A 14,757-nucleotide genomic window follows, 5' to 3' on the forward strand; every position below is an offset into this window, starting at 1 on the left:
TGGGGTTACATAGGAGGGTGGGGTTACATAGGAGGGTGGAGTTACATAGGAGGGTGGAGTTATAGATAGGGGCTGGGGTTACATAGGAGGGTGGGGTTACATAGGAGGGTGGGGTTACATAGGAGGGTGGAGTTATAGATAGGGGCTGGGGTTACATAGGAGGGTGGAGTTATAGATAGGGGCTGGGGTTACATAGGAGGGTGGGGTTACATAGGAGGGTGGGGTTACATAGGAGGGTGGAGTTATAGATAGGGGCTGGGGTTACATAGGAGGGTGGGGTTATAGATAGGGGCTGGGGTTACATAGGAGGGTGGGGTTACATAGGAGTGTGGGGTTCCAGAGGGGGGTGGGGTTACATAGGGGGTAGGGTTCCAGAGGGGGGCGATTTTAGCTTTTGAGATAATAGTTTTTTCTCCTAACTTTGAGGATGAATCCTCTGGTAACCTTATTATGTATTCCTACCACGTAGCTGCAGACAGTCCATTCATGCCCTCTTTAATGTGAGTGTGTTTATGAATGTGTATGTGTGTGTGTGTGTGTGTGTGTGTGTGTGTGTGTGTGTGTGTGTGTGTGTGTGTGTGTGTGTGTGTGTGTGTGTGTGTGTGTGTGTGTGTGTGTGTGAGAGAGAGATTGAGCCTCCAAAATTGTGTCAGAGGGAGAGGTTGTGTGTGCGAACTCATTTGTCTGCATGCTTGTGTAGAGCGAGTACTCTAGTGTGTGTGTGTGTGTGTGTGTGTGTGTGAGTTCGTGTCTCATTTACTATTGCCGCACTGAATGGGACGCGGCAACTTTCTTTGGCAACAAAGCGGTTTTCCCATGCCTTAGTCCTGAAACCTCTGCCATGCCAGAACAATCTGGGTTCAATACACCCAGTCACCCTCCCCCGCCGTGGAATGGGTGCTGGCGGCACAAAGGCTACCCTCCCTGTTTTGGAATTTGAACCCCCAGCCTCCTCACCATAGCCTAGTCGCCAGACCACATAGTATGTTAGCTTAGTTAAGTCACTACTAGGTTGGGGTAGAAGTTATCCATTGGCACAGATCTAGGATCAGCTTACTCTCACCCTATCTAAACCTAAACTGTTAGGGGGGGAAACGCTAAAACACTGACTTGACTGATCTTAGATCAGACAGCATGGCAAACTTCCGCCTGCTCCTGTCACCAGCTCCCCACGCATCGCCATGTCTTGAGAACCACTCATTTGTGTGTGCACCCAATCCCATTCTGCATACTCCTCTTGTGCTATTAACCACCCCCCCCTGCTCTCACCCTCTCCTCTGGTCCTATTTGGGGGGCAGAAGTATTGACCGACCTGCTTTTTTCCAGTATATAAACAATAACGAGAAACTGACAAAATTATCAGAGGTCTGTATTTGTATATACATGTCTGAGCAATTATGAATACTATTAATAAAATGGAAATACATTGCTTTGATGTTTTGTTTTGATATCCTTGTTTTTCATTGTTTTTCTGATACACTGGATGTGCATATATCCAGAACTCATTATGATAGGATCATGGTAGAAATTGTATTGTAGATGGAAGCATACCGTTAACTCAGCATGACAGAGATGTATTGTAAATCGAATTGCAAGCTTGGGAGCTGATTGAGTCAAGCTTCACCTGGTAAGGATCTCCTCATCAACACATTTAGAATCATCATATTTCTCTGCCAATTAAAGATGATTATCACTCATCCTCCCTCCTTCCCTCTGCTCCCAGTTTAAATGGGGTGGCAGGTAGTTTAGTGGTTTGAGCGTTGGAATAGTAACCAAACGATTGCAAGATTGAATCCCTGACCTGACGAGGTAAAAAGGTAAAGGTAATAATCTGTCGTTCTGCCTCTGAACAAGGCAGTTAACCAACTGTTTCTAGGCCGCCATTGAAAAAAATCATTCTTAACTGACTTGCCTAGTTAAAGAAAGGAAAAATAAATAAACAAGTAAAACCATTTTGGACAGAAAAATGCACGCATGGGCAAAGACAGACAGACAGATAGACACACTAAATCTGCCAGAGCCCTCTCCCCCATTCACACACACACACACGGAGGGAGATATACTGTAGACATACAGACCTAAACCTTTCAGAGCCCGCTCCCCCCATTCACACACACACACACGGAGGGAGATATACTGTAGACATACAGACCTAAACCTTTCAGAGCCCGCTCCCCCCATTCACACACACAGAGAGATAGACTGTAGACATACAGCCCTAAACCTGCCAAAGCCCTCTCCCCCGATTCACGCACACACTCACTTAGAATCCTCGTCATCACACAGAGTACATGGTAACTAACTGTCTGACCATAAGGCTAACAGTAATTCTCTCTATCTCTCAGCCAAATTAATAAACTAACCACTCCTGTTTTGGAACTAGACTGTGCAAAGTTCTGTGTTGAAGACAAATGCCAGTCAGCCAGTGCCAGATTCAGACCTAAGACCTGCTTTCATTTCAGTCGGGTACTAATGAGCACTCCTAATAACCTTCTGCTGGACCCCATCAGGACCCCATCAGGACCCCATCAGCGCTGGTTAGACTTACCCTCCATTATCTTTGGCAATTATACTCACGTCCAGATCATTCCAGGCTCCAGGGGAAAATACCCCCGAAAAGCCAATTGGAAATGAAGAACCCAACAATACTTTTCTGCTGTCCCTCTTGGCAAAAACTGGTTGCATCTAAGTTGTTTCCACATCATTTCAACAACAAAAAAATAATATCTGGTGACGTTGAATCAATGTGGAAAACAGATTGGAATTGCAAAAAGTAATCAACATAAGGGAATGTCATATTTTTTTCATCTAACTTTTACCCTAAATCCAGTGACATGGTGAAATGTTTTGTTGATTTCAAGTTGATTTCACATTAGTTGACACCTCAACCAAATGTAAATCAACAGGTTGAACTGTGGCCTACTATAAAAAGCACAAAGTAAATATTTCTGCAACTGGACAATGTTCACACACTGGTTGAATCGATTTGATTTTAGATTTATTAGGATCCCTGTTAACCGACACCAATGGCGACAGCTAGTCTTACTGGGGTTTGACACAAAACGAAAAAGTCATTACAGACAAAAGACGCTACTATTTATATTCATTTAAAAACATTACACACAACAGTCAGTATGTACAAAACTTTGTTTCCACGTTATTTCAATTAAATTACTTTGAGCCAAAGTGGAATAGACGTTGAATTGATGTCTGTGCCCAGTGGCTGGACTCTAGATGGAATGGTTCAGAGTAGTATTCTATATTTGTGCATATATGTGCATTGCGTCATTGCTCTTTGTGTCGCTCTGCTGTGTGTGCATCTTGCAATTTGTCAGAAAAATTACGAGGGGCTGAAGCTCATTGGCTAGAACTCTAATGCTAGGGGGTGGCCCATGTGGGGGATATGTAGGGACAAAGTAGGCCTATGTAAGGGACAGCGTGAAGGAGTTGCCTTAGCAAAGGACAAGTCATGTTTGCTGTGAAAGGGAAAACAGTCAATCATCATTATAACAACAAGCAAACAAGTATAAACATAGGAAACTACTATCAATTACCTTAGACCACCCTGTGTAGCCTATCAATAACAGCCACCCAGACAGTTATTGGCTAGCAAAGGGGTGGGACAAAACGCATAACTCACACACACATCATCACATATCAAATGGACAATACACATAGGAACACAAACTATTAAATGAAATCACACTCAAATCTAACACAACTGATTAACACACAAGATTAAAAGAGTGAAATGTTAAAAATATATGTTTGAGACTACATTGTTGCAGCCTATGTTAGAATAAATGTCTGAGTTACAAGAAACTGTATTTTGAGTTTACAACAATAGGGTAGTGTCTGCACCATTTCTCAAACAAGTCAGGCTATTTATTTAAGAGGGTTTGTAGGATCATTTTCTGTTTAACTATCCTCTCACATCACACATTGAGAGGATGTCTATGCATTGTAATTGCTAAAGTTCAAACTTGTCCTCTGTCCAACCAAGACACCATAATTGATGGCCATGTTTAAATATATAAATTAACACTGCTATTTGTCCTATGATCGCGTTGTCGGCTAAAAATTCTATAGATTCAAAGCCTTAAAAAAAACGGAAAAATCACATGTACATAAGTATTTACATAAGGTGCTGATACACCTTTGGCAGCAATTACAGCCTTGACTCTTCTTGGGTATGACGCTACAAGCTTGGCACACCTGTATTTGGGGAGTTTCTCCCATTATTCTCTGCATATCCTGTCAATCTATGTCAGGTTGGATGGGGAGAGTCACTGCACAGCTATTTTCAGGTCTCTCCAGAGATGTTGGATCGGGTTCAAGTCTGGGCTCTGGCTGGGCCTCTCAAGGACATTCAGAGACTTGTTCCGAAGCCACTTGTGCATTAACTTGGCTGTGTGCTTAGTGTTGTTGTTCTGTTGGAAGGTGAACCTTTGCCCCAGTCTGAGGTCCTGAGCGCTCTGGAGCTGGTTTTCATTAAGGATCTCTCTGAACTTTTTTTTTTTTTAACTTTATTTAACTAGGCAAGTCAGTTAAGAACAAATTCTTATTTTCAATGACTGCCTAGGAACAGTGGGTTAACTGCCTGTTCAGGGGCAGAATGACAGATTTGTACCTTGTCAGCTCGGGGGTTTGAACTTGCAACCTTGCGGTTACTAGTCCAACGCTCTAGACAATGCTCTAACCAGAATGAGCGTTTGGATATGTATACCAAACGCACTAACAAAAGAAGGTATTTGGACATAAATAACGGACATTTTCGAGCAAAACAAGCATTTATTATGGACCTGGGATTCCTGGAGTGCTTTCTGATGTAGATCATCAAAGGTAAGGGAAAATGTATCATGTAATGTCTTGTTTATGTCTATGTCAACATGGCGGCTATTGTGACAAATTTTTCTAAGCGCCGTCTCAGATTATTGCATGGCTGGCTTATTCCGTAAAGTTTTTTTGAAATCAGACACAGCGGTTGCATTACGGAGAGGTATATCTATAATTCCATGTGTATAACTTGTATTATCATCTACAATTATGATGAGTATTTCTGTTGAATTATGTGGCTATGCAAAATCACTGGATGTTGTTGGAACTAGTGAATGTAGCGTGCCAATGTAAACTCATATTTTGATAAATATGAATTTTATCAAACAAAACATACATGTATTGTGTAACATGCCAGTATAGCCCACTAGGGCACATTTTCCTATCATTACATTTACCTTGTAAATGCATTTCTGTGAATTAATTAGTTAGTAATAAATAAATGATTTAAGACAATTGATGTATGGATGTCTCATAGTAAAGACTGGGTTCGTGAAGATAACCAAACATTTATGACATTTGGAATGAGACTAACGTGAGGTAAAGTAAATAATTCATTAATTCGAAGACCAATTGATCAGATAAAATCTCTGAAAAGTTATTTTAGGAAATTATAACTTTGTAATCTGAATATTTTTCCTTGGTGCCCCGATTTCCTAGTTAATTGGTTACGTGATTAATCAGTTGATCGCGTAGTAACTAATTACAGAGAATCTTTGATAAAAACTATCAGTCTTCAGTAAATGACAGTAAAGACACAACAGTAGATAGCTTCGGAGTTCTATACAGAGAACACACTTTACGTAGAATAATCCTACAGCAGTCGTGTTTGTTATCTATCACACATTCCAGTAATCAGTCCTCTGGACACTGTAGAAAAGGCTACATTTTGGCCTCACAGAGGGACTTACTGGCCCTTGCCTTGGGCCATTTGTCATGCGGCCCGAGGTGATATAGAGCACATACAAGTCAAACGTTTAAACACACCTACTCATTGAAGGTTTTTTATTTATTTATATTATTTTCTACATTGAAGAATAATGGTGAAGACATCAAAACTATAAAATAACACATATGGAATCATGTACAGTCGTGGCCAAAAGTTTTGAGAATGAAACAAATATTAATTTCCACAAAGTTTGCTTCTTCAATGTCTTGCTGTTACACAATGTATTCTCTATTGAACACTGAAGTATAATTACAAACATTTCATAACTGTCAAAGGTTTCTATTGACAATTACATGAAGTTGATGCAAATAGTCAATATTTGCAGTGTTGACCCTTCTTTTTCAAGACCTCTGCAATCCGCCCTGGCATGATGTCAATTAACTTCTGGGCCACATCCTGACTAATGGCAGCCCATTCTTGCATAATCAATGCTTGGAGTTCGTCAGAATTTTTGGGGTTTTGTTTTTCCATCCGCCTCTTGAGGTTTGACCACAGGTTCTCAATGGGATTAAGGTCTGGGGAGTTTCCTGGCCATGGACCCAAAATATCGATGTTTTATTCCCCGAGCCACTTAGTTATCACTTTTGCCTTATGGCAAGGTGCTCTATCATGCTGGAAAAGGCATTGTTCATCACCAAATTGTTCCTAAATGGTTGGGAGAAGTTGCTCTCGGAGGATGTGGTGCTACCATTCTTTATTTATGGCTGTGTTCTATCGGAATGGGGATTCAGCAGAGAAAATGACTTCACCCCAGTCCTCAGCAGTCCAATCCCTGTTCCTTTAGCAGAATATCAGTCTGTCCCTGATGTTTTTCCTGGAAGGAAGTGGCTTCTTTGCTGCCCTTCTTGGCACCAGACCATCCTCCAAAAGTCTTTGCCTCACTGTGCGTGCAAATGCACTCCTGCCTGCTGCTATTCCTGAGCAAGCTCCGTATTGGTGATGCCCCGATCCCGCAGCTGAATCAACTTTAGGAGACAGCCCTGGAGCTTGCTGGACTTTCCTGGGCACCCTGAAGCCTTCTTCAAAACAATTGAACCGCTCTCCTTGAAGTTCTTAATGATCCGATAATGGTTGATTTACGTGCAATCTTACTGGCAGCAATATCCTTGCCTGTGAAGCCCTTTTTGTGCAAAGCAATGGTGTCGGCACATGTTTCCTTGCAGGTAACCATGGTTGACTGAGGAAGAACAATGATTCCAAGCACCACCCACCTTTTGAAGCTTCCAGTCGGTTGTTCAAACTCAATCAGCATGACAGAGTGATCGCCATCCTTGTCCACGTCAACTCTCACACCTGTGTTAACGAGATAATCACTGACATGATGTCAGCTGGTCCTTTTGTGTCAGAGTTGAAATGCAATGGAAAGGTTTTTTGGGGAATCATTTAATTTGCATGGAAAAGAGGGACATTGCAATAATTTGCAATTCATCTGATCACTCTTCATAACATTCTGGAGTATATGGAAATTGCCATCATACAAACTGAAGTGGCAGACTTATTGAACATTTGTATTTGTGTCATTCTCAAAACTTTTGGTCATGACTGTAGTAACCAAAAAAGTGTTAAACAAATCAAAATATATTTTTGATTCTTCAAAGTAGCCACGATTTGCCTTGATGACAGCTTTGCACACTCTTGGCATTCTCTCAACCAGCTTCATAAGGAATACTTTTCCAATAGTTTTGAAGGAGTTATCATATATGCTGAGCAGTTGTCATATATGCTTTTCCTTCACTCTGCTGCCCAACTCATCCCAAACCATCTCAATTGGGTTGAGGTCGGTGATTGTGGAGGCGAGGTCATCTGATGCAGCACTCCATCACTCTCCTTGGTCAAATAGCCCTTACACAGCATGGAAGTGTGTTTTGGGTCATTGAATTGTTGAAAATCAAATGATAGTCCCACTCAGCTCAAACGAGATGGGATGGTGATTTGCTGAAGAATGCTGTGGTAGCCATGCTGACTAAAGTAAGACTGAATTCTTAATAAATCACAGACAGTTTCAACAGCAAAGCACCCCCAGACCATCACACCTCCTCCTCAATGCTTCACGGTGGGAACCACAAATGCGAAAATCATCCGTTCACCTGTTCTGCGTCTCACAAAGACCAAAATCTCAAATTTGGACTCATCAGACCAAAGGACAGATTTCCACCAGTCTGATGTCCATTGCTCATGTTTCGTTGCCCAATCAAGTCTCTTCTTCTTACTGGTGTCATTTAGTATTGGTTTCTTTGAAGGCCTGATTCACACAATCTCCTCTGAAAAGGTGATGTTGAGATGTGTCTGTTACTTGAACTCTGTGAATAATTTATTTTGGCTGCAATTTCTGAGGCTGGTGACTCCAATGAACTTATCCTCTGCAGCAGAGGTAACTCTGGGTCTTCCTTTCCTGTGGTGGTCCTCGTGAGAGCCTGTTTAATATTAGCGCTTGATGGTTTTTAAGACTGCACTTCAAGAAACGTTCAAAGTTCTTGAAATTTTACGCATTGACTGACCTTCATGTCTTAAAGTAATGACAGACTGTTGATCCTCTTTGCTTATTTGAGCTGCTATTGCCATAAAATGGACTTGGTCTTTTATCAAATAGGAATATCTTCTGTATACCACCACTACCATGTCACAACACAACTGATTGGCTCAAACGCATTCCACAAATGTTCTTTTTACAAGGCACATTTGTTCATTGCAATGTATTCCAGCTTCCTTATGAAGCTGGTTGAGAGAATGCCAAACCTGTGAAAAGTTGTCATCAAAGCAAAGGGTGGCTACTTTGAAGAATCTCAAAGTTTTACTACATGATTCCATGTGTGTTATTTCATAGTTTTGATGTCTTCACTATTATTCTACATTGTATTACGAGTTAAAAAAAATACTTAGCAGTACATTTCCTTACATTTCTTGGAAGGTAATAAACTTGTGCACACACACACACACATACGCACATACAAAGAGCTCTTGCAGGGCCATTTCAATACAACAGCCCTTATTTTATGTAGCCTCAGTCTGTCAATTGAAGTTATATTGCAGCACAATATGGACAGGATTGACAGTGTTGAGAAGCCCACCTAAATGGAACACGTTTGAAGGAACATTCTAAAGCCAAGCGTCTTCCTTATTGGCTTCTGTGTTGTGTTCCGTTTCCATGTGAACAATCAGTTTGATTGACAGCTCTGAATGATGTCCTCAGTTAATCGCTCCAGCGGTGTGAAAAGGTCATAAATCAGCCAATTACGTAGCCAGTTTATGAATAGATATTTTGGGGGAATATATAAAATGCCTTGCAGGCATATCAGCACATCCAACCACAGACAGTAACAGAGGGAGGAGGGGGGCATGAGACAACAGATAAGCTGAATGTGTTTTCAATAAAGAGCATATTTTTCATCTCACAGTGAGTTATATTGGGTAAAGAAACTAACAGCGAATTCAAGGTGGGGTTTGGAATTCTGAGAGAGAGGAGAGAGAGAAAGAGAGAAAGAGAAAGAGAGAGAGAGAACCATTTACAGTATTCCTGGTGCTAACATGCATCCTTCGTCCTGATCTTATCGTGCACACATTGTAGACGCTGACTGTGTAACGGCTGTCGTGGTTGGAAGAAGGAGAGTACCAAAGAACAGCGTGGTTTGTGTTCATCTTTTTAATAAACAACTGAACACTTCAAAAATACAAAACGACAACCAAAACAGTTCTATCTGGTGCCTTCACACAAAAACTGAAAATAACCACCCACAAACACAAAGGAAAACAGGCTACCTAAATATGGTTCTCAATCAGAGATAACGATAGACAGCTGCCCCTGATTGAGAACCATATCAGGCCAAACACAGAAATAGAAAATATAGAAAAACTAACATAGACTGCCCACCCCTACTCACGCCCTGACCATACTAAATAAAGACAAAACAAAGGAATAAAGGTCAGAATGTGACAGGCTGCATATACACATGGTATTAAAATGTGTCTCTTAAGTGTCCAGTGCACGCATTGTGACCAGACTTCCTGGTGCCTTCCTGTATAAATCTTTTCTTACAGATGTACTTTCAAAATCATATGAATGTTTTTTTTAAGACAATTATTGATGCCATAAATCAATGGTGCTCCTTTTAATGATTTCAGAGACTGGTATAATAATGATTTAAATGGTTTGACCATCCAGATCTGTTTGCACTTGATTGATATCCAGATACAATGGGTCCTTGACTCCCTGCGGAGATGGCCAGGTAGATCTGATCACAATCCGATCACAATGCATCTTTTAATCATCTACACCTGTCTAAAAATGAGGGCACAATCAGAATGTGGACAAGATCAGGATAAATGCATGTTAAGACCAGTTATAAACAGGGTTAGAGGTACAAGGGTGTAAGTTGAATGTGGATGTTTTGATTGAAAGATAATATTTTATATGCTTATGTAACATGTGATCCTACGAATTAGGGTCTAAGTGTGTCTGCTAAACATTCAGTAGCTTCATACAGTGGCGAAATCGACAATCGACTGTCTAAGCAGTTTAACAGTATGTTTTTCTACCTAAGAATCCACCCTCTTTCAGCTGGGTTTGGAGAAATGTTCACACTTACAGTACTACTCTTGTCCCCGTTAACCACGCCATGACAGACTTCACAGAGAACGCAGGAAATTATGTTCCACGAATGTTTCACAAACAACCATCAGAACACAGTTAAATCAATATCTGCCATTTTTGCACCATAATACCCACTACATTTTTTTAAAGGTAACAACAACAACAACAAATCCATCAAATCTGGATCCCAATTGTCGCCAGCAATTCCCACGACAATGGATGAGAGAAATGTGTGGGATACAGCTGGGGAATTCCGGAACACCGATTTGCCAATATGGAGGCCCCTCTCCGCTGAAACAGACCCCTTCAGTTACAGTAAGCAGAAGATAGAAGTGGGATTAGTTTCGCCACAGTAGATGAGAGAGCGCGAGGGGCATGACTGGGATATTACAGTGACGTGCCAACAATACATCATATAAATGACTGCCACCCTGGGTCATAAATTTGATTGTAATGATTTTGTCATTCTGTTAAAACAATAACTTTCAAGCCAAAGTCTTTTTTCTCCTCCTATAACCATTGATTTATGCTTTAATATTTTGATGGTGAAAAATTGTCTGGATCTTGTTCCGTAATGATGCATACAGAGGGGATGAAATATTGGCACAATTAATTTTGCTTTTCAGTTTTAATTATTTTATTTTATAATGGTATCCATCAATATTGGTGCAGATTAAATGTAGAGTGTACAGGAGAAGGGGGACATCTGCGAGAGGAATGTGTTTTTCAGTTGACTTCCTGGGACATAAACGCCAGCTGAATAATTCATGAACATGTCATAGCTTTAATCGGATTCTTAATTTAATTATTCAATACTTTTCTCCCATGCCAATATTTCACTCAGCTCTCACTTCCCATTTCCTTTGAAACCTCAATTTCACCAAATATGTCGTCAGATAGAATATCTTCCCTTGTTGTTGGCAACGTCATATTTTATCTCAAATGAGATAAAATAATAAAATAAAATAAAATAAAATAATATACATTGAATATAAAATTAAAGGGCTATTTATTGCAAAAATGTGACTTTAAAAAATGTACACCACTGTCCTTGAATCTTGAATATGCAGTAGAGAGCAGATCAAAAGGAAAATACCAATATCTTTCCTGTAAGACTGTATACTTGAAATGGCATATTGTTCACTTGCCCCATTTTACAATTACATGAGAAGGAAGTGTAGGCCCAATTTACACATGTTTTGCTGCTGTGTCACAAGGCTGCATTCTTATCCACACACCAACCCCACCACCTCTATGTCGGTCATGCCCCCCAAGCCCCCTACTTATTTAAATTCCTCTCCTACCACTTGCATGGCACCTACATTGACCTTTCACCTATCTGTTGGATCTTTTTTGGTCTGGTTACTAAACTTCTGTGTGTTGGCCTATGGGGGTACCTCTGAAGGTCAGGGGCAAAGGTCACCATTCAAATGTTCACTTTCATGTTTGCCTGGACATCAAATGTCACTGTGAAGTGTATTTACTGAATATATGAGTTCATCTGACTGATTCAAGCGTGTGAAGAGATGGGAAGTCTAGTCTTATCCAAGTATGTACAGACATTATCTTGTACTTGGACTTTGTGGTTGACAATTTTTATAACACATATTTGACAAAGTTTGATTAAATCACCAACACTGATCTGCTTTAATGACTAAATTACTGTTTTCACTACGCCCTGTCCAGAGGGTTTGTGAGAATGAAATTATTAGTACTTAGGGTCTGGAACCAATCCCTGCTCTTTCAATATGAGTGATTAAACAGAGTAGTTCTAGCATTATTTATTTGGCTAACAGTCTGCTTTGTAGAATCTGTGTTTTATTGGTACTGTTTCAAACAATATGACTTGTATAACCATTGTTGAAAGCAAATTTGAATGTTAGTACAGCAGTGTCTCTATCCCACAATGTGTTTGCGGAAATCTGTGAATAGAAACTCTTCTTTGTGTGTGTGAGTTGGCAGCAGTAGGGAAGAAGCAGAGAGAAAAAGTGGACGCACAGATGAACAGATAATACCTGACAGATGCTCAGTTCCAGGGCAGGTGGTGGACTGCAGGTATGAGGTCTTGTGTGTGTGTGTGTGTGTGTGTGTGTGTGTGTGTGTGTGTGTGTGTGTGTGTGTGTGTATGCAGGTATGTGTGCGTGTATGTGTCCGTGTACAGTATGACAGGGCTTTTGCATATGGTGTGAATCACAGCTGAGAGACTGTCAAATGGCTGGTCAAATCCAGGAGGACTACACATACACAGATATGTAATTGGAACAGCTGTGGGGAGGAGGAGCAGGAGAAGAGAGAGAGAAAGAGACAGAGACAGAGAGAGACAGAGAGAGAGAGAGAGAGATAATCAAAGCAGGCCTGAGGGAAAAAGGAGTAATGGGAAACTACCTGGAAAATATTAATGCTGAAAGCAATATGTTGATGTATGAGTTATGTAATTCCTTAACTGTCTTGAATATGCCCTCATATTCCCTAATCTACCCAAAATATTTTGAGTTCTCTTCCAACCCAACAAATAGACAAATCATGTTTCCAAACGACAGGGTAGCCTAGTGGTTAGAGCGTTGGACTAGAAACCAAAAGGTTGCAAGTTCAAACCCCCAGGCTGACAAGGAACAAATCTGTCGTTCTGCCCCTGAACAGGCAGTTAACCCACTGTTCCTAGGCCGTCATTGAAAATAAGAATTTGTTCTTAACTGACTTGCCTAGTAAAATAAAGGTAAAAAAACAACACAGACTTTCACCGCCATCCAAGAACCATTGGCTAGCAGCCGCCAGTTGGTCCACCTATAAATTGGTATATTTCAAGGATTTTTATGGAATCAACCTTTTGTGTTTGTCAGAAAACATGTGTCTGTAATAATCTCTGGCCCTCTGTGTGGCCTTATCAGGTAAAATATAGGAAACATTTGAATAAGAAATAGAATGACAAAGCTGTTAAACACTATCCTAAATATTAACCATTAACTTAGTGAATACCATTGGTGTTGATAATGAGGATTTCATCATAATATATATATACAGGGTAGCACTCAAAAGCTTGGACACACCTACTCATTCAAGGGGTTTAATCTGTTTTTACTATTTTCTACATTGTATGAAATTACACATATGTAATCATGTAGCAACCAAAAAAGTGATAAACAAATCAAAATATACACTGCTCAAAAAAATAAAGGGAACACTGAAATAACACATCCAAGATCTGAATGAATGAAATATTTGTATTAAATACTTTTTTCTTTACATAGTTGAATGTGCTGACAACAAAATCACACAAAAGTGATCAATGGAAATCAAATTTATCAACCCATGGAGGTCTGGATTTGAAGTCACACTCAAAATTAAAGTGGAAAACCACACTACGGGCTGATCAAACTTTGATGTAATGTCCTTAAAACAAGTCCAAATGATGCTCAGTAGTGTGTGTGGCCTCCACGTGCTTGTATGACCTCCCTACAACGCCTGGGCATGCTCCTGAGGTGGCGGATGGTCTCCTGAGGGATCTCCTCACAGACCTGGACTAAAGCATCCGCCAACTCCTGGACAGTCTGTGGTGCAAAGTGGCTTTAAGGGATGGAGCGAGACATGATGTCCCAGATGTGCTCAATTGGATTCAGGTTTGGGGAACGGGCGGGCCAGTCCATAGCATCAATGCCTTCCTCTTGCAGGAACTGCTGACACAGTCCAGCCACATGAGGTCTAGCATTGTCTTGCATTAGGAGGAAACCAGGGCCAACCACACCAGCATATGGTCTCACAAGGGGTCTGAGGATCTCATCTCGGTACCTAATGGCAGTCAGGCTACCTCTGGCGAGCACATGGAGGGCTGTGCTGCCCCCAAAGAAATGCCACCCCACACCATGACTGACCCACCGGCAAACCGGTCATGCTGGAGGATGTTGCAGGCAGCAGAATGTTCTCCACGGCGTCTCCAGACTCTGTCACATCTGTCACGTGCTCAGTGTGAACCTGCTTTTATCTGTGAAAAGCACAAGGCGCCAGTGGTGAATTTGCCAATCTTGGTGTTCTCTGGCAAATGCCAAATGTCCTGCACAGTGATGGTGTTGGGGAATAATCAGAATTAGTTGGTAAGATGTTTATATTCATCATATGTTTTGTAAGTTACTTCTCATCAGAATGTTTTTGTATAATACTGTGGCGGGGTTTGCAGTCATCTGTTCTATGTCAAGACTAAGTTGCTTGGGCCGGAGAGAGGGGAGAGGTCAAGCGTGTATCTCTTGGCTCCACAATGTCTGTGTGCCAGTCAGTGTGTCTCTGTGATCTTGTCAAGATAGGATGGATTTGATATGGAGGATTAGTTTATGGTTCTGAGTTTGAGAAAATAACATATTTTCGGAGACAAAGCTGAAGGATAAATTATGCC

Source organism: Oncorhynchus masou, chromosome 25, assembly GCF_036934945.1.
Source record: "Oncorhynchus masou masou isolate Uvic2021 chromosome 25, UVic_Omas_1.1, whole genome shotgun sequence".
Classification (NCBI taxonomy): domain Eukaryota; kingdom Metazoa; phylum Chordata; class Actinopteri; order Salmoniformes; family Salmonidae; genus Oncorhynchus; species Oncorhynchus masou.